This window comes from Chiroxiphia lanceolata, chromosome 3 (genome assembly GCF_009829145.1).
Source record: "Chiroxiphia lanceolata isolate bChiLan1 chromosome 3, bChiLan1.pri, whole genome shotgun sequence".
NCBI lineage: Eukaryota > Metazoa > Chordata > Aves > Passeriformes > Pipridae > Chiroxiphia > Chiroxiphia lanceolata.
In genome coordinates this window covers 79569596-79593064 of record NC_045639.1, presented here as the reverse complement: position 1 = coordinate 79593064, position 23469 = coordinate 79569596, and the positions used below count along the sequence as shown (strand labels likewise).

At 40.5% G+C, this 23469-nt stretch overlaps 1 protein-coding gene across 4 annotated transcripts in view; it reads left to right on the top strand.

Annotated features, from left to right (window-relative positions):
* ANKRD6 (ankyrin repeat domain 6) overlaps nucleotides 1-23469 on the top strand; it is a 103642-nt gene that overhangs the window by 33589 nt on the left and 46584 nt on the right. For 3 of the 4 annotated variants that reach the window (XM_032683398.1, XM_032683394.1, XM_032683396.1), the window contains one exon: nucleotides 17470-17625. The gene's annotated coding sequence lies outside the window, so the exon portion shown is untranslated. Of the gene's footprint in view, nucleotides 1-12528; nucleotides 12548-17469; nucleotides 17626-23469 lie in introns of those variants that run through there. The other variant, XM_032683395.1, reaches the window with a different exon arrangement.

Below are 23469 nucleotides of genomic sequence, written 5' to 3'. Positions count from 1 at the left end.
CTATGGCTGGATATTGAGCTAATGTTTCACTAACCTTATTGTCATCCCAAGATCCTTGCATGTCAGTGATCAGCTCACCATCATTTCATGTGTGATATCCAGCTTGCCAGTCCTGTAAGAGGAGGGTCCCTTCATTACTCCATCAGGACAGCAAGCGTTCACCCTCTCTGTGCCCTCCTCCCTCCCCATCCGCAGCCTCTCTTGGCACAGTCCCACATCACTCCATTCCTCCTGGGAGGAGCTTCATACTCCACTGCCATATGTTCAAGTTCATGCCTTTTAATTTTTTTTTCTTTTTATTCCCAAGACTGTACTGGAAAAGAAAATGCCACCCTTCCATTTCTAAAACTCTCTCTGTATATTGATACCTTAATGGATAGATAGTTGCTTTTATAGACCAGCAGCCCTTGAAAGAAGGAACAAGGAAAGAGGCATCTCCAGCAGCAGATGTCTTGCAAACACACCCATTTGGAGGACTTCAGAGCATGTCCTGCAAGTAGTGTTGGTGCAGCACACATATTCAGGGGTGTGTCTGAAATAATTTCAGGGATTTTTTTTTTCTTTGGAATAAAGAAATAATATTTCTTTATATTTGGGAATAACTTCTGAAAAATTCAGAACGGAAATTGTTTTTCTCTTCAAATTGTTATCTGCAACATGTTAGTTATAGACTTTCTCTAGACAAGATAACAATAACCTGTTTGATTTCCTGAGTTTCCTAAATGAATGTTTGTGTTCATTTCTGAGGATGAAACAGTTCTTTTGCTGCAGTGTAGTTGTTGCTGAATGTTTAATCAGACTATATTCATATAATAAATGTTTATATCTTCAGCAGAACTTTCTTGTAATTTTTCCTGATGTTACTCTACCACTGCTGTAGCTGCAGATAATGTGGTTTTTTTGTAAACCATGGCATGACTTTGGAAGGGTATCTGGCCTAGAGAGTTAAGACAAATATTTATATATTGTATGAGAATCGAATAATCGCAACATTATTTTGGGGATATAAACATGACTGATTAAAGTTTTCTCTAAAACAGTTAAGAAGCATTGTTTATATTTTAAATGAAAACAGCAGTTACTTTTAGGGAAGTGTGATGAAAGAAGGATGACTGATTCAGGCAAAACAGTGGAAAGTGTGGGATATGTTCAGTACAGGCGGTTGGTGAATATCCTGAAGTCATGGTGCTTTGAGCTGAAGAGCTGTAAATTTGTGTAGTCTTAGATTAGCCTGTGAGATGTAAATGTCACTGTTACTTGTGTGTTTTTATGAAGCTGGTAATTGGAAAAATTAGGCTCTGCAAAGACCTCACCAGGTCTAGGAATCATGCCCCACCACTTTGTTTGCTTGTAGTTCATCTGTGAATGAAAGAAGACAACTATATATTCTTTTATTTCAATGTTGCATGCCGCAAGCCTGAAAGGGTCTGCTGTTTGTCTTGACTGTTTTACTTTTCACCATAGCAGTGTTTCAAACACTGAAGTCTTCTCTGAATGTGTTGGAAGTCTCCATGAAGGACCAGCATGGTTAGGATTGGAGTTAATCCAGCTCTAGGCTGCACACTGGTATGACGCAGGAAACACTTTGGCAATTGTACTGAAGTGATGCATCTTCCTGAACATAATCCAAAAACAAACTAAGGAACAAAAAGGATTTTTCCTTTCCTTTGGCAGGTTTTAAGTGATGCTTATTCCTCTGACATGACCTTTCCAGTTATTCATGAGACATCCCAGGAGAGGCAAGACACAAATTTCTAATATAAGTAATAAACAGAAGCTTTCCTTCTCCTTACCTAAATATGTATTTTAATATTGCATTAAGGCAGAGGGAGTTTTTCTGTGGCAGGTCATTTTTAAGAGTCTTTCACACAATTTTTATGCCAAAAGACTTCACTGATTTAAGTAATACTGTTACAAAGAGATATTAAGAAGCTCAGGCAAGAAAGGCAAGGCACATTTTCTCCTTCATTTTGAGATGAGTTGGCAAGTAGATGAGGCAGGGAGACATACAAAGGCTCTTCCAGATTACATGAGCAGTACAGAAAAGAGTTGTGGACCAGCTGTGCCTATGTGATTTTGGATGGGCAAAGAAGAGGCTTATGGTGCTTGAGCCAAGAGGCAGGAACATCCTTTCGGGAAGAGATGAGAGCAGGATCACAACACAAGGAGTGTGAAGACAAAACTGCACCTTGGAGCCAGGCAGGCTTGTGCTTTGTGGTGCTCTGTCTCTGTCCAGCATGGGTACCATTGGTCATGTGGGGAGCAGTGCAGGAACAAAAAGTGACCTCATCTGAGTTGCTTACAAGTGCACTGGCTCACTGTGTTGTTTTTTGTGTTTAAATTTATTAATGCATAATAATGTGAGAATTCAGCAAGAAATCCCATTCCTTCTCACTTCCCTCTGCATTGAGGCTGCTGCCTGTATTGTTTCCTTTCTCCTTTCTTCTTTGCCCTCTTTCTCTTCTAATGTTCCCCAGAAATCTGGCATAATGGAGTTTTACACTGCTACACAGGTGCCATGTGAAATCTTTTCTCTTTGAGTGAAAGCTTTAAGCAACACTTCTTCCAGATAGAGATTGAGGCCTTGGTATTGCTGTCTGGGCTGGACATTTGATTAATACAGGATCCTTTTATTGTCACCCTGCCTTTCTGCTCTTCCTCATTAGAAATCAGTGACTCTTCCCCAATTCATTCATGACACGGAGAAAAGAATGCCTAATGATACACATAGATAAAGAAAATATATAGCATGCATTCAGCTAGTAAAAGGAGCTGTTTTCCCATGTGGAGAGGGGATTAGGCCGGGATTGTATTTGCCTTCTGCAGCTGCTAGTAGAAGCCCAATATATATGCATATGCATGCATGTATGTGCACACACACATAGAACAACTGAGCACAGTTGCTGTTCATACAAAATTTTGTTTTGTGTTTATGTTTCAGTGAAGGGATGTGGTGGCCTGGCATTGTGGGGTTTTTTTCCCTCTTAAGGTTGGAAGTGGTTTTGCTCCTGCAAGCTGCTGTTTCCATTAGCACTTGATAGCACCATGTCAGCAGGGGTAATATTTATTTGCTGGGGATTATCCAGGGAGGTGCTCCAAGGAGAGGTGTGGGGGTGTGTTTTGGCCAGAGCACGGTGCCCTGGGGACATAATCCTTTCCGTAAGGAATTGCACAATATACAGAGATGTGAATGGGTATGTTGATAATTTGCTGTAACCCTTTTAGCACTTACATCCAGGGTTTTCTCCACTTTTTAGTGATGTAGTTTTTCCAGATGCAGGCAGCATGAATATATGCATCAGTTCACCTAGGGTTAGGGTTCCATGAGTGCTTTTCCGCTGTCCTCTCCCTGCTGCCTCCCAGCTGAGCTGCTGCTGGTCACACCAGGGCTGGCATTTGGGGCTTGCCTCAGTTCCCTTCAGTCTGGGTGGGAGCACAAGAGCAAGACGTGTGGTGCTAAGCCAAGCCAACAACAAGCTCTCTTGGACATGTGTGCCAGGACAGTGTGAATGAACTGCAAAGAGAGACGAGAGTTGCTCAGGGGAGAGACATCTCAGGTCCAACTGTTGCTGAAGGGGATTTGATGGGGAGCAGAAGCTTTCTTCTGTGATGGAGAGCAGATTGTGTGCAGTGTTGGTGGAGAGACCAGTGCCTTACCCCAGGGCACAGATGCTGAAGCTTGGGACTGCAGGGTTTGGAACTGGCTAGAGCCTGGCTATAGGGCTATGTGCCAAGGGTGCCTAGAGCAGGGTTACCAGGTCCGGTGTGGTAGGTGGTGTTACAGAACAGAAGAAGGGAAAACTCCCCTTAGGTGTTTATAAACCATGATGTAGAGTGTAGAAAGTAATGTGAATTAAAACATACATATAGAAACATATTTGATATATATATATAAAGGTATCAAATACATAGATCAAATTGATATGTATAGAAATATATTCTGAATGTAAGGAAAGCTTCACTTTGCTCGCCTTGCTGGTCTTCACGGTCAGCCTTGGTGGTCTTGTGCTTTTGTGATTCAAGTATCTGACAGAAGGAGTCTTTCTGCTGTGCCTTCTGCAATTGCACATGCCTGTCTCGTATTGGCCTTTTTAGCCACCAGCGCGCTTGTGACAAACGTGGGTAGAGACCTTTCCCAAATCTTCGTTTGTGAAGCCCAGCCATGATCTGACAGAAGTAGGGATAAAGATGAGTTCAGGTGAAATGAACATGAATGAGACAAATGTACTTGGACAGGTGCTGTGTGAGTGCTTTCTCAGTGAAAGATGTTTGTCTGTCCACTGCCTTGGCGGTATTCTGCCTCCAAAATGTACTAAATTCGCCCCAAATCATAAAGTGGCAGTGGCCATAACATGACTTCCTTTATCTTTCAGTTGGTTTTACTTCTCTTTTTTTATGTTTTAGCATAGTAAAGCTTTTTCATCACAGCAGTTTCCTAAGGAATTTATTTTTCTGCTGTATGAACTGATCTGGTTAATAGCTCAGTTTCAGTATTAATTTTTTTTTTAATGCATTGTTAGGTGGGTACCTGAAACTGTCAACTTTCTTTAGTAGCAGTGCTACAGATCAAGAAACCAAAAGTCAGATCTCATAAAGGGGGTATTTTCAGAAGCACCTGTTCACTTTGTTTATGGAGGTACGTCTCCAGCACAGAATGAGCTTCATTCTTGCAGCTCTGCCAAATGAACTGTGACACTCTCTTACTGATGCTGCTGCTGCAAGTAATCAGCTAGAGGTTACTTTCCTGGATGAAATACATTTAAATGGCAGTGAAGGAGAAGACTGTGATTTATTTTGATTGCTTTTCTCCATATTTGCATACTGCAGTATGTAATATGAACAGCTATATATAATGATTTTTTTTTCCATATGACACCATAAATCAAGAGAGAGTTTAAAAAAATAAATTGCTTTTACTGACATTGCCTTTTCCTTTGAAAAACCCAGGAGGATCCTAGATATGAATACTTCAAATGAATATATTGTTCTATTTATGTTGAATAGAGCAATACATTTTTCTGTTGGGTAGTGTATCTCTGAGACAGATATCACCTGAATATAATAAACATTTAGAGTCAGCCGCCTTTGTTTACATTTTTATTCCTAGCTCAGTGTTGAAGAAATAGTTATAAAACTGTTCGTCAGAGGTTTTGATAAATATTTTTCTATAGCTGCAGTGTTATTAAGATGTAATAACATGTTTGAGATGGGCTTGGGGAAAAAAGCGCTTAATAACAAAGTGCTGTACTAAGTATTACAGAACAGCTGTAATTTTTTTCTTCTTACCAAAGAGGTGATAAATTAGTGTGTTTTACTATGCAAACTCCGTCCTTCTTCTTAGGTCCAGCTTCTTTTAAATTGACAAGGACATGAAAGTAAATATGACAAAAATAGTTACAATCGCTCAAAATTCTGCATTATGAGTGCACGAATGGGAATTGAGGGCGAAGGGACACCTTTAGAAAAACAGAACATAAACTGTAATCTGTTTGTAACAAGCTCAAATGATACCAGTTTCAGAAGTGTGAGAGCTTTGGAAGGAACTTAGGCAGCACTGGAAGAACTTTACTTGCTCGCTTGCTGGCTTGTGCATGGGTGCGTGTTCGTCTGATTGTTTTTTCAGACAATTGTGCCAGCGCTGGAACAGTTCTTGTTTGGCACAACAACACTTCAGTGCACCGAGACTGTGCTGCTTGTTTCATCCCAGCATCTGGTGAGATTAAGTATTAGCGCTGCTGTTTAATGAACGGTTTGAGGATGTGCATGAGTGTTTGGGGTTGTTTTTGTTTCCTCTGGTTTGTAGCTGACAAAGCCGTAGGAATGAACAAAGCCTTCCAGACCGCCTACTGTATAAATTAATTTACAGCTGCCAGTTTATATTAGTTGTTCTATTTATTCTGCTTGGGTGCTTTTTTGAGGAAAGGAGTATTTCTTAGTCAATTGTCTGGCAAAGAGAAAGGAATTCAAGAAATGCGAAGCAAACAAATTCCCGCTAATTAGACAAGTTTTTGGCAGCTGAGTTGTTTGCTCCCTTTTCTTGTGATATTATGGAAGGACTGAAGTTCAAAACCAGAATTTCAGTTGATATCTGAACTTTGTCTTCAATCTCCTGTACTTTGCTTTGGTGATGCTGAGGCTTGGTGAATAGCAGCTCTAACCAAATTTCTTTTCTGCCTGCTTAAAAGCTTGGTTCTACTGAGGGTTTTGACAGCAGAGCAGCATACATCTCTTGCCTCTGCAGCTCCTATGATGCTGTAGGTTTATCAGGAACCTCTAATGATCTTTACTTTTTTTTCCCTATAGTTCTCCTTCTCTCTATCACTGTTTTGCACTGAGTCCCAGCTCTGTGTTCTGAATGCCTGACACATCCAGAGACTGCTGGCTCTGACTGCTGGGGATGTTCAAACCATCGAGCAACCCTATGCCCCCTGAGAGGTGACCCTCATAACCACCATAGGTAGTTATCAGTGAGGGCAGGAAAAATATATCTGAGACTTTATCCAAGAGCCTTATGGACATGTCTGGATATGGATAATACAGACTGGCTGATGTCTTTGTCTGTCTTCTAAAATAATTGCTTTGGTGGGCTCAAGTATTCAGATGGGGATTAGTTGGTTTACTTATGGCAGGATCAGGCACACTGGGAGATGCACACTGGGAGATGCACACTGGGAGATGCACTCTTCTTCCCTACCCCCAGTGGAGCTGCAGCTCTTTGTTGCCAATATTACTGGGAACAAACTGGGCTAAGTATAATCTTCAGTGATCCTGCACAGAGGATTCCTTCCCCTCCTTCTGTCTGCTGAGTTGCAGGGTGGGGAATAATGCACTGTGGGCTTCTGGAAATGAAGAGGAAGGTAGTAAAACATGAGACATCCCAGATGTTAAGAAGAGACCGGAGTAACTGCTCTCAGGACCCCACAGGGTCAGAGGAGCCCGCTCTCTGCCAAGATATCCCCAATGAACTGTCAGCTCTGAGGCCAGGTGAGGAATTAAAGTCTCTATAATTCACTTGAAAATCTTGGCAGGTAGCAATTACAGTATCTTGTGTATTTTGATGCAGGTGTCTAATGAGGGATATGAGAGATATATCATGCAGAGATAGATACATAGGCATATATATATACACACACACAGGTGTCTGTGGCGATGGTGCAGGTGTTTGCTGTGCAATGTGCAGCTTCATTTGAGAAATACTTTCTACTCCTGTTTTGATCTTTATTCTTTTTGAAGGTCTTTAAATTGATTTGGAAATACCCATTTAATGAACGTTGTTCTTTTAACTGTTTCATATCAGATGTTATATGTGTGCTCCATTTAATACGAATTTTATTTTTTGAGTATGTTGAAAGCGACTAAGTGAAAGATTTCAAAACCTGATTAGCTAATCTTGTGTTTCTAAGGTTGTGTGGGGAAAATGGAGCTGGTACTGGATTTCTTCGAAGTATACTTTGACATACAGTGGGTACTTAGAGTTAAGAACAAAAAAACAACCCTCCAAAGTGCACTAAACCCCAAAACAAATAGTCAGTGAACTATCAAAAAGAAAAATGTTATATATGAGTTTTTTGTATTGTAACCAGTCTTTAAGGTGGTTTGAATTAATGAATAAAACTATTTAATCACCACTGTTTTTCACCATTGTAATTGAAATACCATTCGCTCTAAAAAGAGCTCTGCACAATATTGAGAAGTAATAATCATGATGTATAAAAAAAATACCAAGCAATTAACTGTTTTCTAATACTTTTCTTTGTACTGAGTAGACATTTATGAAAATACAGTATCTTTTTGGTTAAAAAAACAGAACTGTCAAATTTTACTATAAAGTTTAGATTTCGTTGCAAATTGTTGTGTCCTTATCATTACCAGAGATGCCAAGCTTTCACATTTTTTAAATCACATGTAAAATTAGTTTTTATAATTAAATCAGTTCCTCCCAATGCCTCACATATATGCCAGTTGAATCTGCTGCTCAAAAAAACTCTAAGGAATCTTCCTGTTGTACATAAAAGCCCAGGACTTGTCGAGTTCTCTTCAGAAGGTGTAAAGCTGGGCAAAATGTATTTTTTTGTGTTGCAGTTGTGGGAGGTTTTATTCCTGGGGCTAAATGCCAAAGCTTCAGCACAGCTGATTGGTAGTGCATAGATTTTCAGAATTATTTTCTGGACAGCTGGGGTGGGTTTACAACTGTGCTGCTTTGCTCCGGCCACATCCAGTTCCTCTGCCATGGACTTCAGCTGTAGACAGCTGAGGTACCTGCTGGCTGCTGCTCTTCTTCTCTCTTGATAAGATGGTACAGCAGATATAGGATGATCATGAATAATACTTAGAGTCAGTATTTTTCTTCCTGTTTTTAGTACAAACGAGATGATCATAAAATGGTTTTTACCTTAATTTGTGAAAAATATATGGGCATTTAAATCCTCTTACTGACCTTTTTGCCTATTATTAAATCACTGGGTTTTGTTTATGGAGTCACTTTCAGAAATTCTCTATAGTTCTCTTTTGTCAAGGAAGTTTTATTTATTATTTTATATTGTATACATTGTTTTATGTTACAGCTGGATAAAGAATCAAATTTCTACATTACTATGTGCCCAGCAGCAATCTGAAAAGCTTAGGACCTGAGTAGATGGGACAAAACTAGAGTATATCTCAGTACCTGGCTTCTTTATTTCATGTAGTTCATGTTGGTTTTGTAGGGATCTCAAATCATTAAGCTTGTTTTGATTCTTATCAGTAAATTGAAAAGTCTGACAAAGAACTGCAGAGATACTTAATTTCCTTTTTTCTCTTTCATTCTGCAAAAACATTTATCTGTTGCTATCTGTTACAACATCTCAATCAAGAGAGGCTTCATCCTTGTGTGGGTGTGAAAGGGAAATTGCCGTCCTGTGCATATGAGCAGAGACCAGGAATCAGACTCTATCTCTCTTAAGCTTCCTTAAACATTAAGTAAGAGTTTTAGAGTAAAACCTTTGACAAATGTTGTGGTTGAAGACCTTCATATCAAATGGTGGTACAGGTTTTCTGCTTTTCTTTCATGTGCATAAATGGCTTAAAAAAATAATGACTGTTGACTATATTATAAAAATGTATATGCAGAGCATACATAATTAATAAACCCATGTAAAGTGATTGGTGTCAATAAAAACCCACAAACCTCCACAAAAATACTTTAAATTACATTTATATTTTTTCTTGAATGTTTTCCTTTCAACTCCTGACTTTTTTTTCCCCCTTATTCTGGTGGGGTTTTTTTGGAGCTGATGACAATATTGTTTTGAAAAGCAGACCTTTTTAGTCACTATTTTCATCATCACATCTATTCATTTTAGTGAGATCTGATGGACTAACCTCAAAATAGTGTGCTTGCCGGTTTCTCTTAAGAGAACAAATAAAGCAGAAGGTATTTGGCTTTGTTTTGCAAATATTCAAGTTGTGGCTATCCAGCTGTGTTACCTGATTTTGAACCTTTTCCTCTTTTTATTCATGCCACAGATGGGAAGCTGGCAGTGTACCGAGCAGGTGTGCACTTGGAAGCACAATGGGTGTACTTTCTGACAGACCTGCCTGCCTGTCCAGATCTATCTGTGCATCTGCTCTGAGCTGGATTCTTGTGGGAAGACTGGAAATGGTCAGCAGTGGAAGAACAGTGGGAACCACTGAGGTTGAATCCCATATTTGGGTTTCCCATCCAAAAGACAGATGGGACTGATTGACTGCCCTCACATACATATATGGAAAGTATGCATTTTAGTTTCTGTTAGGTGATGGAAAATAGTTCCTGTATTTGCTAATGTATTTTAAACATGTTGATTTAGTGAATGTGAGAAAGTAAATAGGTCATTTTGCAAAGTCTTTCAGGTGTTAGTGAAACATCAGGCTATGCAGATTTGGACACTTGACTCAAACCAACCTATCTACCTGGAACTCTCATTGTGTAAATGGAAAGAGAAGTATTTCCTCCAAAGGGATGTACAAAATCTCCAAATTAGGTGCCTAGTGTGGATTACCTTCTATCTCTGTCTCCATAAGCGTGTCTGCAGTCTTTGAAGACAGTGGGTCTGGACAACCTGAGGATATGCTTCCCAGTCCCTTCGTGGGAAATATCCCTCTCTTTAAATTTAGAAAGACGGCATAAACTTAGGGAACAAAAAAACAAGGAAGAATTTATTCAACGTGTTGGGTCTTTCTCACACCGAGTTTCTGGGGAAAAAGACCCCTTCGGTTTAAATTCCATACATTTTGTAGTTTCACGAAATCCCACCCTTTTCAGATAAGTTTTAATGTATTCATTTTTACCTAAAAAGGTTCCTTTTCTCTGAAAAGAGGCTTTCCCTTTATCCCAATTGGCTGCAAGCCATCCCCTGTCAAAGGTGATGGATCTTCCTTTGTTCTTAGCCCAAAGAGAAGAAGAACCTCGTGTACAAAATGACTCTAAAAGATTTAGTTTTTAAGAATTTTCTCATTTCCCTTATCCTGCCGAAAGAGACCCTGATACCCAAGTTCAGGTCTTGGAACTTGGATATCTTACAACTTCACGATATGCCTATTTATATAAAAAACCCGTATTTTTATTTCTCATACCTTGTCTGTACTGCATGGTGGTGGTTTGTGTTCCAGTATTGTGGTGAGGGAGAGAGGTGGGGAGGTGCAGACATCAGATTCTTCTAGTGGGAAAATTTAAGAATTTGCTCATTTGTTTTAATTAATTCCTATACATGGTGGTCCTAAAACTCCCCATATTTTAGAGGCAGCTGAATAAGTGACATTTCATAGGCTAGCCATTCTGTTATCTAAAGAGCTCTGCTGTTCTCATTCCCACTGCTCCAGAGCCCTTTGTTCATCTTTGCCTTTCTTTTTGCCCCTTTTGGATGGAGGGGCATAAATCTCTTAGAAACATATAGCTAAGGAGTACTTAATGAAACAGTGACACAGCTACTTGTGTTCATCATGAAGCATTTAAACAGAGAAAAATAAACTAAGCCAGTAAGTTCATAAATATAAAGGTGTGTTTTCCTGCAAGGACAGTAACAGTTCTCTGGTGTCTGTGCATTGTAGACTGTTACAGTATGTGATTTTAATGTGTGTGCCTTACGGTGGCTGTGCAGTTAGCTGAATTAACGTTCCTTTGACAGCCATAACTTTAAATTGACTAACTTCTATGTGCTTAAACTTCCCTTCTACTATTTCTCCCCTTTCTCGTTTGATTTTCTTCTGAAAAACATTAAAGAAACTAGCAAAAGAGAGGAAGGAAGATATAATGGAGAAATGCTATAATTTAGTTGAACACATACTTGAATTAAGAAGAACCATTCTTTTTAAAATTCCTGTTTTGGAGTTGTATCACAGGCTGGCCATCCCTGTTCACTTAAAAGAACCTACATGGATTTTAATAACAGACATTACACTTAGCAGAAAGAATTCTTCAGCATGCTGTGTTACAGATAAAGAATATCCACAAATTAAATGTTCTAAGATTCAAAAAAGTAGCTTAAAGATTTAAATCCATTCGTAACATGAACAATAACAAGCCTTATAGCTATCTGGATATCATGAGTTGGAGTAAAATCCAAACCCCATCAAAGTTAACAGTAAATTCCCTGTGATATAATGGGGTCAAGGATCATACTTATTTTCTACTTAAGGTTTTGCACAGGTAAGATTAGATGTACTCAAAGTGGCATGAGAAATGGCTTTGCTGCTTTAAAGATACTAAATGGTGGAGAAATGAACCGTGGTTAAAAGGTGCTGGGAATCCCGTGGCCTGCAGATGGGGGCTCAGGGCTATAATTACAGTTCAGAAGACAGCCTAGAAACAGTTTCTAGCTCTTTCTGTAGGAACATGGAATCCTTGACATAGCAAAGTACTTTCTTTAATGGATTGCCTGTTTGTTGTTATATACGGGGTTCTCGCCATCTAAGTGGAGGTATGTGACAATTAGAAGTGAGGTCCCTCTATGGTCAGAGGAAGGGGCCAGCAAGAACCTGGGACACTCATCCTGTGTTTCTCTTTCTCCATTGACTGTAGAAGGAAATTAAACTAGTCTAAACCAAATCTTTTATAAGGTTTAAGTTAGGTGTGGTGTATCCAACATGGGGACTATTGCAAGGCTTTGAGAGGGACATTTATGCCCAGTCATTAACTTCCAGTTAAGAGAAAGAATTTGAGGGAATGACTAATGTATTGCCTGTAAATAGTGTAAAATAGGAATATAATGAGTGGGAGGAGCAGGGAGCTGCAAAGAATTGACTGAAGTCTCCAGGGTTTTGTCTTTTCCCTTCCCCCTTGCACCTGGGTGGATCAATAGAAAGGGAGAGCAGTTGTATAATGGCTTTTTTTGCCCACCACAGTGTGCTGTTAGTTTGACACATGCAATTTACTTGGAAAAGCTTAAGTAGCCTTAATAACAGAAAGTCCTAACAGAGCTGACACTAATGGTCTCCCCCATTGTCAGTCTCAACAGAGAGATTAAAAACTGAATGAACAAAGAGACCCAATTACCATCTCCCCACTCTGGATGTTGCTGCATGAAAACAGGTATGAGCTATGACAGTGGGTCTTTGGGCAGACTCTTTCTGCTGTGGCCTGGTGTGAGACGGGGCTTTACTGTGCTCCCAATTTAGTGCCGTTACTGAGGGCTGCTGCAACATCACCTAGTCCAGCTATTTTTACACAAATAGTGAAGTCCAGTCATCTTGAAAGAAATTCAGTATATTGTGCCATAATAATGCATGTTATTGAATACTCTTCAGACAGTAACCATCTGATAGATTGTGTTAAACCCAGCCCAACTAGGTCTACCCTTTTTTTCATCCAGTTTTGCACGGACAAATCATCTTTTCTCAGACAAAGCTCTCCGTGAGGTGCAACAGTGCAGCTCTGCAGGGTGCACAGCCAGAGACCGACATGTCCCCAGTTCGTTGGGTTGAACTTGCAAAAGTGCCTCAAGGAAAACAGAGCATCTGTTTCTGCTGTCATCTGGAGCTTGGAGGGACTTAATAATATAAGCACCGTCTGTGAATGACTAAACACTTCCTTTTATGAGTGCTTTCCTCAAATATATTATAAAGTACAGTGCCAGCTCTCTTTTTTCTCCCTTCTCTGGGACAGGTTGAAAAAAATTTCTGCTGCACGTGCTATATATTTTGTGTCTGTTTTTTATGGCTACTGTGTGGAACGCTTTAATTGCAACTCACTTCTCAGTAAGACTGTTTTGCCCTTTTTGGGGAGCATTGCTCATTATCTGTATCTCTAGCATGGCAGACCAGAGATTTGTCACCATTAGGAGAAAAACAAACATGTTTCAAGAGGGATCTAGGTCAGTTTTACCAACGTAAGATTTGATGGATGATGATGATTGTGAAAAGTAAATCCCCCACCTTATTCAGTCTCAGTATTGAGAAAAAACAGATCAGCTTTCAGCAAACAGCTGATTTTCTAAGATACTGTTGAGTTGACAAATCAGCTGTTAAACCAAAACTGTCTAGCCTTATCAGTCTTTGTTTTATAACTCATTGTATTTTCCAACATCACTTTACAATACTTTGCCAGATACACCAGGTGAATGGTGGAGCTCAACATATTTATATTCAGAGGTAGTGAAAAACATGCTTTGCCTTTTATTAACTGAATATAAGTATATGAAGGTGTTTAATTGATGATTCTATAGAGAAAAAGTTGCTCTTTTAGTACAATATAACTAATATTAATGCTGCTAAAATGCATGTAATATGCATGAAAAATAATGTGTTTGCCTAAACAGAGGTTTGTACAGCTTTGTGTGTTTTTCTGTGTGCATACAGTGTACAAATGAACTCTGCGCATCAGATGAATGCAATATTTAATCTGAAATGAAATGCTTAACACTCTTAGCAACAGTTCGAAGATGAGGACAGCTTTATTAGTGTTCTAGAGTCACGCTTTCTTAAACTCAAATTCTTGTCTTACTGTGGATAATTAAAGTTTTGTTGTTGATCTCCAGCAATTAGAATTTGCTCCCTTATATGTCACAGCTGCAGTGTTGGGTTTTTAAGTGATTTGTGCATACATAGAAAATGGGGGGGTGGAGCAAAAAGAAGTGTTAATAAACTTCCTTAACAAAGACTTGCATGACTGATACAAAAGACAGGAGTATATAAACCTTCTTTTCCCACCTAAAGAAAATTAGAAATACGTGCTCCTAAATGGACTGGAGTGCATTTTGGGAAATACCTATGTGTTTCTGAAATCATGTACACTAAGCAAATGTGACAGTTTATAATTTCTTATAAATATTTACAGCCCCAGTGAGGCTTTTGGCAGCATGGGCTTGTCCCTGGGAGGTTCCCTTTTTTCTCTGTCCAGAGAGCTGTGTAGGAACTGAGCAATTGTTTTGAAGAGAATACTGGTAAAAGAAGCTATTTCATTGCTTACGCTCTCTTTGCCTTTCTTTCAAGCCTTTCGTTCTTCAGCAAAGGCAGAAGTTCTTTGCCTGCTCTCTTTTGCCCTGCTGATCATGTTCCATTTCACTGTTTTTTCAGCTTTTCTGTTAGTATGCACCCTCACCATTGTTCCTCTGGTTTTGAACATAAGCTCATTTGAATCTCTTCCAGCTTGGAAAAAGGTCCAGGCGATCGCCAGTTACATTTGCACTTCTAGATACCTTCTGCTCAACATGCTGTCAGTAGTTGTTGGTGGAGCGTGACTGTCTAAAGCACCAATGCCTTTTCCAGCCCAGCTTTGCACATTTCATTCTGGGCAGCGTCTTTACTGACCTCTTCCTCATCAAAGGTTACAATGTGCACTGCCTCCTCAGCCTCACGTCACCTGTCATCTATCTGCAGTCCCTAGTGTTGTTCTTGAAATCCTGCCATGCTTCTGTTCTCTGATCGTGTCCTCTTCAGGTTCTTCTGCCAACTCACCAATTTGCCTGGAGGATCTCCCCCCAACCATCTTTCTGATATTTGTTCTCTGAGTTTGTGCCCTTGGTAATTTGTCTTTGTTTTCTGTGCCTTATGGATGAGATTACCTTGAGATAAACATCAGCTCAACTCCTGTGTCTATGCTGAAGACTTCTCTTTGGTGCTATGCACCCGCTATCATCTCTTTGGGCCAGAAATGTCTGTCTTTCTGACATGGAAATGTTAGCTGACTTTTTTTTTTCCCATAACCTCCAATTTTTTTCCTCAATTACATATTTTTGATCATTTGGACAACACCATCATCTTTCTTGCCACTCAGATTTCTCTTAAGAAACTCTTTAATTCTTAGAGTCATGGAATTATAAGAATGGTTTGGGTTGGAAGGGACCTTAAAGGTCATGCAGCCCAACTCCTCTCCCATGGCTTTGAACACTTCCAGGGATGAGGCATCCACAGCTCTGGGCAACATGTTCCACCACCCTCATAATAAGAATTCCTAATATCTAATCTGAACCTGCCCTCTTTCAGTTTAAAGCCATTTCCCCTTGTCCTATCACTACAGGGCCTTGTAGAAAGGCCCTCTCCAGCCTTCTTGTAGGCCCCCTTTAGGTACTGGAAGGGCATTCAGGGTTCCCCGAGGTGATTGTGACTACACCATACTTAAAACTTGTCAAATTCTTCTGCATTAATCTCTTTTGTATACTTCTGTACTGTCAAAACTGTGTCCAGAATTTATGTCTTATAATTTCTGCATCTGTAAATGAAGCATACTTCGGTGATGTTGGTAATGTGAGAGTTTTTTCCTGCTACTGCTGCTCTGGGGAAGCCTGTGGTGATTTTTCATCTTCTGTTCACTGTTAAGATCTTGACTGCATCCCTTGCTGATTGAGAATGTCTCCTTCAGTTCCCTCCTTGGCCTGTTTCGAAACAAACACTTGTGCCCAGGGAGAATGACCTGAAAAAATCCATGGTGCTGCCTGGGAAGCCTCACTCGGCACCTCCCTCTTGCTTTACTGTGATGCTTGCAAAAAAAACCCAAAAGGCAACCAAGATGCTGATAGCAGTCCTGGGCTCTTAAAACTGTTCACAGCATTGCTGCTGAATCCCTCCTACATTGTCTGCCAGTCTGTCCAATTACTGCCTCCTGATTTTTCTCACAAATACGGGATAGGGATCTATTTCACCTTTTGGACCCTTTTCTTTGAACTGAGTTTCAGATTATGAGTAGTCTTTAGCAAATAATGTGTAAATTAGCAGCATGTTCTGTAAATTTTATACATTATAGTCTGCATTCTAGGTATTACTTGCCAGATAAACTATTTGTGTAGATATAGAGTTATGTCTGTTACTATACAGTTTTCAAAGAGTATAGATAAGAGATAAGGCACCCAATTGAAATCCCACTAGGCTGTGTTGCTACTGAACCTGGTGAGGTGAACAGCTAGTCAAAATTCTCTTGAATTAGGCTTAATCAGGTTTACAGCACTTGCATTTCTGGTTTGCTTGTGGTTTGTTTTTTAAAAAGAAGAACCTTCTATTTTTCCAGTTCCTATGTGCAATTGTAACAGCAAATAACCTGTGGAACTTCTACCACCTCTGAGACACTTTGGGAACCTGTTTTCAGAGTAGACAGTTTACTGCTAAATAGAAGTAGTGTATAGGTTCATCCGAGCTGTAGGAAGGGATTAGATAAGCTCTGAAGTTCTCTTTCCAGTTTCTGTTTCTGTGATTCTAACTTTAGGCTATGGCTTTTCGCACATCCCCTTGAATATTGATATTAATAGTCTACTTGTAATTTAGGTACAGTTTATTTATTTGCTTTTTATATTTCAGTTATTATTTCTAATTAAAATGAAACAGAAAGTTGTATTTGCAAGACAATTACATTGTCAGCAAAACAGTACCAAAAGGTCAATTCACAGACATAACTAGTATTTAGTTATCCAGTGCCTTCATATATTATCAGATGGTTTTTTGTACATAAACACATCTGCTGATCTGAATGCATTAGAAAAAAGGATAGGAAATTCAGCTAAATTATGTGGAGATTTTAATTAGTAGGAAAGAGGGATGGTAAGGTCTTCCAACAGCATTTTCTAATTGAAGTCACTGAACTGGCATTTCAGCAATCATTTCTGCTTCAGAGATCAAGAGAGATTATTTATTCTTAGCAGTTTTCAGCTCTCAAAAGTTCATGCAGGCCAAGTGACTTCCATCAATTGTGAACACTGTTGTGAACGTGTCCTGTTCCTGATTTTATTGATTAGTCACATGATTTATGGGAAGATACGAAGGTCTCTGTCGCATTTTCCATGTTCTTACAAAGCAGCGAGAGGTGCACAATGTTATTTTCAGAGATCAGTTAGTGGGAATCAAACTAGAGAGCCGTGGTTGGAACTTGTTTTGTTTATAGTGGGAAGTGGGTGTGTAAACCTCAGGAGGAAATGTTTGGATTTGCCCAGGTGTATGCAGACAGCTAAATGCTGCAGAAAGCACTGGTATTAAATTTCTGTATTTCTGCTTTGACGTTCCATTTATGATTTGTTTCTCCTCACCTAGGAGCAGTGTACCATACCATGGTACAGAGACTCACCATTGCTGTCAGCACTGGAAAAGACTGAAGCTGGAATCCCTGTTGTCCTTCACCAGAGGTTGCCTTGCAAGACAGACCTGTAAAATGTTCCTCAGAAAAAACTGAATGGTAGATCCTTAAGAGTGAGTGAAAAATAGATGACCTTTTAAAATTTTTTGTCTAAAGTGTATAAAAATGCAGATTTGCATGTAGAAACGCATTCCAGTTCCTGGGTAACTAGGGATTGTAAAGAGCTTGGAGTTTTACCTGTGGCACTGGGTTATGGTATTTACGTCACACTGCTGTGTCCTTTGTTGTATGTAGTTCCTTGCCTCCTCTGCCATCCATGTGCACCTTTGATGAATTGTATTTCTAAGGACCAGTGGCTCAAGGAGTGTCAAACATCCCATTGAAATGGGATTTCCCTAATCAAGAGGCTGGCTTCTAAGAAGGAAGGGAAAAGATCACCTGGGAGGGACCAGCTCCTGGGGCTGATATGAAGGTTGCATGGGAAAATACCTGGACAGCTGTATCAGGAAGAGAGATGTCCTGTTGTGTAAACCACGTACACCTGCTCAAACAGGGGAGCCACGTAGGAATTGGAAGGGCAGTGCCCTGATTTGCCTTCTCCAGGAAACAGGTGGACAACAGCAGTTTCTAGTGGCAGAGGGAGACCAAGACCATCTTCAGGATGCTTGCTGTTTTCTCAGTTATTTTCAATTGTCTTTTACTTTTGAATAGTGAATGGCTGTGTCTAGAAATCCACTGCAAAGCACAATCTCAGTGCATTATTTGAATAAGGTATGTATTTGATGTCATATAATGTATTCCTTCCCTGGTTGTGTATAGCATGTTGCAGTAGTGCACTGTGCACCTGCTGGAATAAGGTTTATGATGATGTTTTCAAGACAAAGTCAGAGACTGTCCCCCTAGGAAAGCCCATCCTCTGGACAAGGAGAGGCTTTCCATGCACTTAAGTGTTTCATTGTTTCTGGGAAATAAATTCTTTCTCAGTGCTAGAGGATGAGCCAGTCTTTTGGGATCATCACCAGAAGCAGCTTAGGGCTTAGAAAATTAAACCTGAGAGTATGATGTGATTTCTGAAGTCCATGCAGAAGACAAGTCATTACTGAGATATGCTGATACTTTCTGTATCAGTTGATTTTTGCATTTCTTTTCCGATCAGCGTGGTTTAATTCTAAATAAATCACAGTGATTTACCATGGACAGGAGACATCATGGTGAAATCAGGCAGATAAAAGTCCTCTAGCAAATTGCGGAAAGTGGAGTGTTTCTCATGGATACCTTGTATAGGATTCAGTTAATTTATCTTTGGATGCTTATAGTGCATGTCCAAGATGATGCTTAATAAGGTAAGTAATTTTAGAGTGTTGTTTATCTGACAGTTGAAATGTACTTTAGGATGGCATGGACCATGTCTTTTGTTCACCATAAAGGGAGCCTAGATGAATAAGTTGGTGGTAGGTGTCTGAACTGCCCAGTGAACCTTTTTCTTTATGTGTGCTGTCGCAGTGCTGTCCAGAGAGCCCTTGAGATTTGGAGAGTCCTGAAGATGTGCATTCAGTCATAATGGTCTGACTGAATGCAGACAGAGCAGAGGCAGTGCCAATCACTTCTTGCAGTCGGTTTGTTTTCTAGTTTTGCTCTCATGAATCTGAGATTTGGCTTCAGTTGGCAGAGACTGTCTCAGGACGAACATCATGTAACAGAATGGAAATGATGAACTGTTACCATGAATGGTAGATCTATGGTAAAACTTGCATATGAACATGTGTCTTAAATGTGTAGACTGTGCCACTGAAGATCTAAAATAAGAATTTATGAAAATACAACTGTGATTGACAGAGGAATCCCTGTTTTGGCTTTTGATTCTTTCATGAAGTTGTTTCAAATTTCACTGAAGGTGGAGTGAAGCTGGAATCAACCTCATTGTTTCTTACATTTATTTGGAAAATCTGCATGTGTAGAAGAGATGCAGGGTGGAAGATATGAGAGTGATCCAAACATGCAGCACACAGGGCTAAGCATGGACTGGTCACGTGGGCAGTGGACATGGTCTGAATATTGAGTTTGGAGCTCTGTGCATGTGAAAAGAAGCAGGTGACACCAAAGAAGCTAACGAGGAGAGAGTAGACAAGAATGTCAGTAGTGCTGAGGAAAAAGCATGAGCATGCTCCAGGTTGGTGGTGTACTGCTGGAGCGTGTTTGCACTAGGGATGCTGTCCTGCTGTTTGAGTTCCACTAGTGAAAATCTCTAGATTTCCTAATCTCATTCCAAGAATAACCACTTAGATCACAGGTGTAATGAAGTAGTTTGTTTGCTGTGCAAACTGTTCTATGAGTAGAACATCCTCTGGTGTTTTACAGACTTTTCTGTTCTCTGAATGAAGAAGTAATTTCTTCTTCTTGTGTAAACCTTTACCCAATGAGCATGTGTCCAGTTTTAAACGTGTAGTTCATTTCAGTGGCTTTAGATGACTATAGCTTAATAAATTTTCCAGTGAAGGGCCGTGAAGGGACTGGAGTCAGGACATCAGATTCATAGATTTGTAATGGCCTGTTACACTAATTATCAGTGAAGCAAAGCAAATATATTGGATCTATTCATAGATAATTAGAATGGCTTGGATTGGAAGGGACCTTAAAGATCATCTAGTTTCAACATCCCCACCATGGGCAGGGATGTCACCCACTAGACCAGGTTGCTCAAAGCCTTATCCAACCTGGTCTTGAATCAGGGATGGGGCATCCACAACTTCTCTGGGCAACCTGTTCCAGTGCCTCAGTAAAGAATTTCTTCCTAACATCTAATCTTAATCTTCCCTCTTTCAGATTAAAACTGTTCCCCATTGTGCTGTCACTATCTGCCCATGCAAAAAGTCACTCTCTCTCTTTTATGTAAGCCCCCTTTAGGTACTAGAAGGCTTTTATAAGGTTTCTCTGGAGCTTTCTCTTCTCTAGGCAGAACAACCTCAACTCTCTCAAGCCTGTCTTCACAGGAGAAATGCTCCAGCCCTGTGATCATCTTTGTGGCTCTCCTCTGGACCCACTCTAACAGGTCCACATCTTTCTTGTGCTGAGGACCCCAGACCTTTGCACAGTGCTTCAGATTGGTTCTCACAAGAGCAGAGTAGAGGGGGAAGATCACCTCCCTTGACTGGCTGGTCACCCACCCTTTTGGATGCAGCCCAGGATGCTGCAAACGCACACTGTTAACTCATGTCCAACTTTTTATCCACAAAAGCACCCAAGTCCTTCTCCTCAGGGCTGCTCTCAGTGAGTTCTTCTCCCAGTCTGGACTCATGCCTGGGATTGCCCCAACTCAGGTGCAGCACCTTGGACTTGGACTTGTCAAACCTCATTGTGTTCTCTTGGGCCCACTTCTCAACATTACTTTGCTGCAACATGAATAACACAGTACTCACTGGTGTCAGTGTTTTACATGAAGAATTAATTGTGCAGTTAAGGTGTTGTTTTAAAATGTGTTTTGGTGGTAAAAGTCTTCTGTGTAATACTGAAATTCTGCTATTAGACAGAGCTAGAGATTCAGGAAGTGGTAGTCATGGTATTTTTAAAAGATACTAATAATTATCAACCCATTCAAGCTAGTGGCCAACAATTTGAAACAGTAAACTCGGCCTTCTCCAGTGCAGCCCTCTCAGGTGTAGCAACTAGATGAGAAATCAAGACGTCTGCAGAAAGTTTCTGAACTGATTTATGATCCTCTTTGAGGAAAATATATTTAGCCCATAGTGATTGGTTTTTTGCAACTTGCAAATAAATTTTTTAAGCAAACAGTCTTTGCTATCTTTGATCTAAACTCACGGATAGAATAGTATAACCCACACTTTTTCAGCAGACTTTGTAGTCACTAAGGCTAAGCTCTCTCCTTACTAAGACCTCCTCAGAGATGCTTGAAAGATGCTTCCCAGTATTTGGAGACCATTTTCAGGGCACTTCCAAAGTCTGCTGAAGTCAGAAAGAGCCCTCTGGCAGATTCAGCAGGTTTGGGACCTTTCTTAAAGTGGTTCCCTGTGTGAATCAGGTGCAGCTAGTTTTAGTCCATCAATAATATTTTTGTCTTGGGAGTTACAGCCAGCTTCTCAAAAGCGGTGCTGGGGGATCAGCATGTGGGATTAGGAAATGGGACTTACTGTCCCAGCTCTGCTGACTAGTATGGTGATCCTGTGCATCGGAATGTGACCAGCATGTTTGCTTCCCTGCTGCATGCAGTTTCTCTTACCTGCCCATTTTCCAGGGTGTGCCAGATCCCTGGATATTTGTGCTTTCTCTTGTGGTTGCAGTACCCTGTGATGGGATGTAGCTGGAAAAATCATGTTCTCTTGATGGTAACAGTATGCACCACAACAGAGGCACACACATCTCCATGGATTAGAGTGGACATCCTCAGCATTTCCACCCATGCTGCTCTGAATACATCTCTCTCCCACCCTGGCGACTCCACTCCTAGGATTTCATCCAGGACTTTCAACTTGAGCCTCATTAAGCTTTTAATCAACACACCGCCTGTCAGACTCTTGCTGTCAGGCCAGATGCCTAGCAGTATTGAGGAATATTGTGCTAATACCCTAACATCTCAAGTACTTGTGTCGTATCTGTGGTTCGGTGCTGCACTGGGTGGCACTGGTCCAGCTATCTCGCTGCATCTCCAAGTGCTCTCCCAAGACATGAGCTGTGATGGTACAGGAGGGACTGTGTCATCGCTGCTGGCAGCTCCCAAGTCGTGCTTTTCTTGAAGAGGAAGAACATCTCCAATGCTCTTTTGCCAGCTGGAAAACATTTCAAAAGCTAGTAAATGTGTTTTCTTCCCTGCTTTGTCAGCCAGAGCATTTCCAGATTACTGCCTGGTTGCACATCTTTAATAATGTTTATAAAAGATAGGATCTAGCTCAAATAGAAGTTTTTGCCTCGGTGCTGGTTGGCATTAGATTATCACAGTGGTGTTTTTGGCCTTGGAAAAAATCTATAAATGTAGGAATTATTGTTTTTATTAAATTTTCTAGTGTGTCTTTTGCACTATTAACCTGAATTACTATTATGTGCTGACTGGGAGATTATGGGGTTGCTTGTGCTAGCAGGGAAGAGGATTCAGCTCATACATGAGGAGGAGGAGACCTCTGCACCACCACTCTGACATGGGAGCAGTGGGGTCCCCAAACTGAGTGACAGATTCTGTCTGTGCTCTAGGTAATTTGAACCATGGAAGTGAAGGACATACCTTGGGAAAGGAGGGAAGAGCAGTGGAGAAGGAAAGGGAGTTGGTTGTGGAAAGGATTATGGCGCTTCCTGCTCCCAGTGAGGTGCTGCAGTCAGCTTGGCATTTTAATTGATTGGCAGGTGGCTCCTGCGCAGAAAATGATGGTGAGGAACACTTCTCCCATCCAGAAGCCCCACTGTGTGCGAGCATAACATAAACCCCCACTCTCCCATGAGCACAGCCGTGTGTCTGCTTTGTTCCCAAGGTTGGGCTCCAGCACTACTGTTTAACAGCAGTCAGCTGGAAAGATCTCCTAACTGGTTTTATGCAAATGCAGTGAGATATCTCATGCATGTGCCTGTTTGCACACAGGCACCATCCCCTGTCAGACAATAGATATTGTTTTGTCATGTAAATAGCACTCAACTAACAGGGTTTGCTGAGAGTTGAGCTCACTTACACTGAATGGTTTTGACATGTGTGTGTATGCAGGTGTTGAAAGAGAGGGCAGGGAGAGTAACAAAGCTGTGAAACTTCAGTGAGATAAACCAAATAACCCCCTCAAATCATGTTATGTGGAAAGTGGTAAGTATGTAACCTGTGTGTGGGATAAAGGTAGTCAGGGCTACACAGCAAAGAGATAAGTATGAGGGGAAGAAAAACAGTTTTCTTTGTACAAGATTAGTGACATCTAACCAATGACTTGAAACTGCCTCTGATCTTCATTGTTGGTCTCCACGTGTCTGTG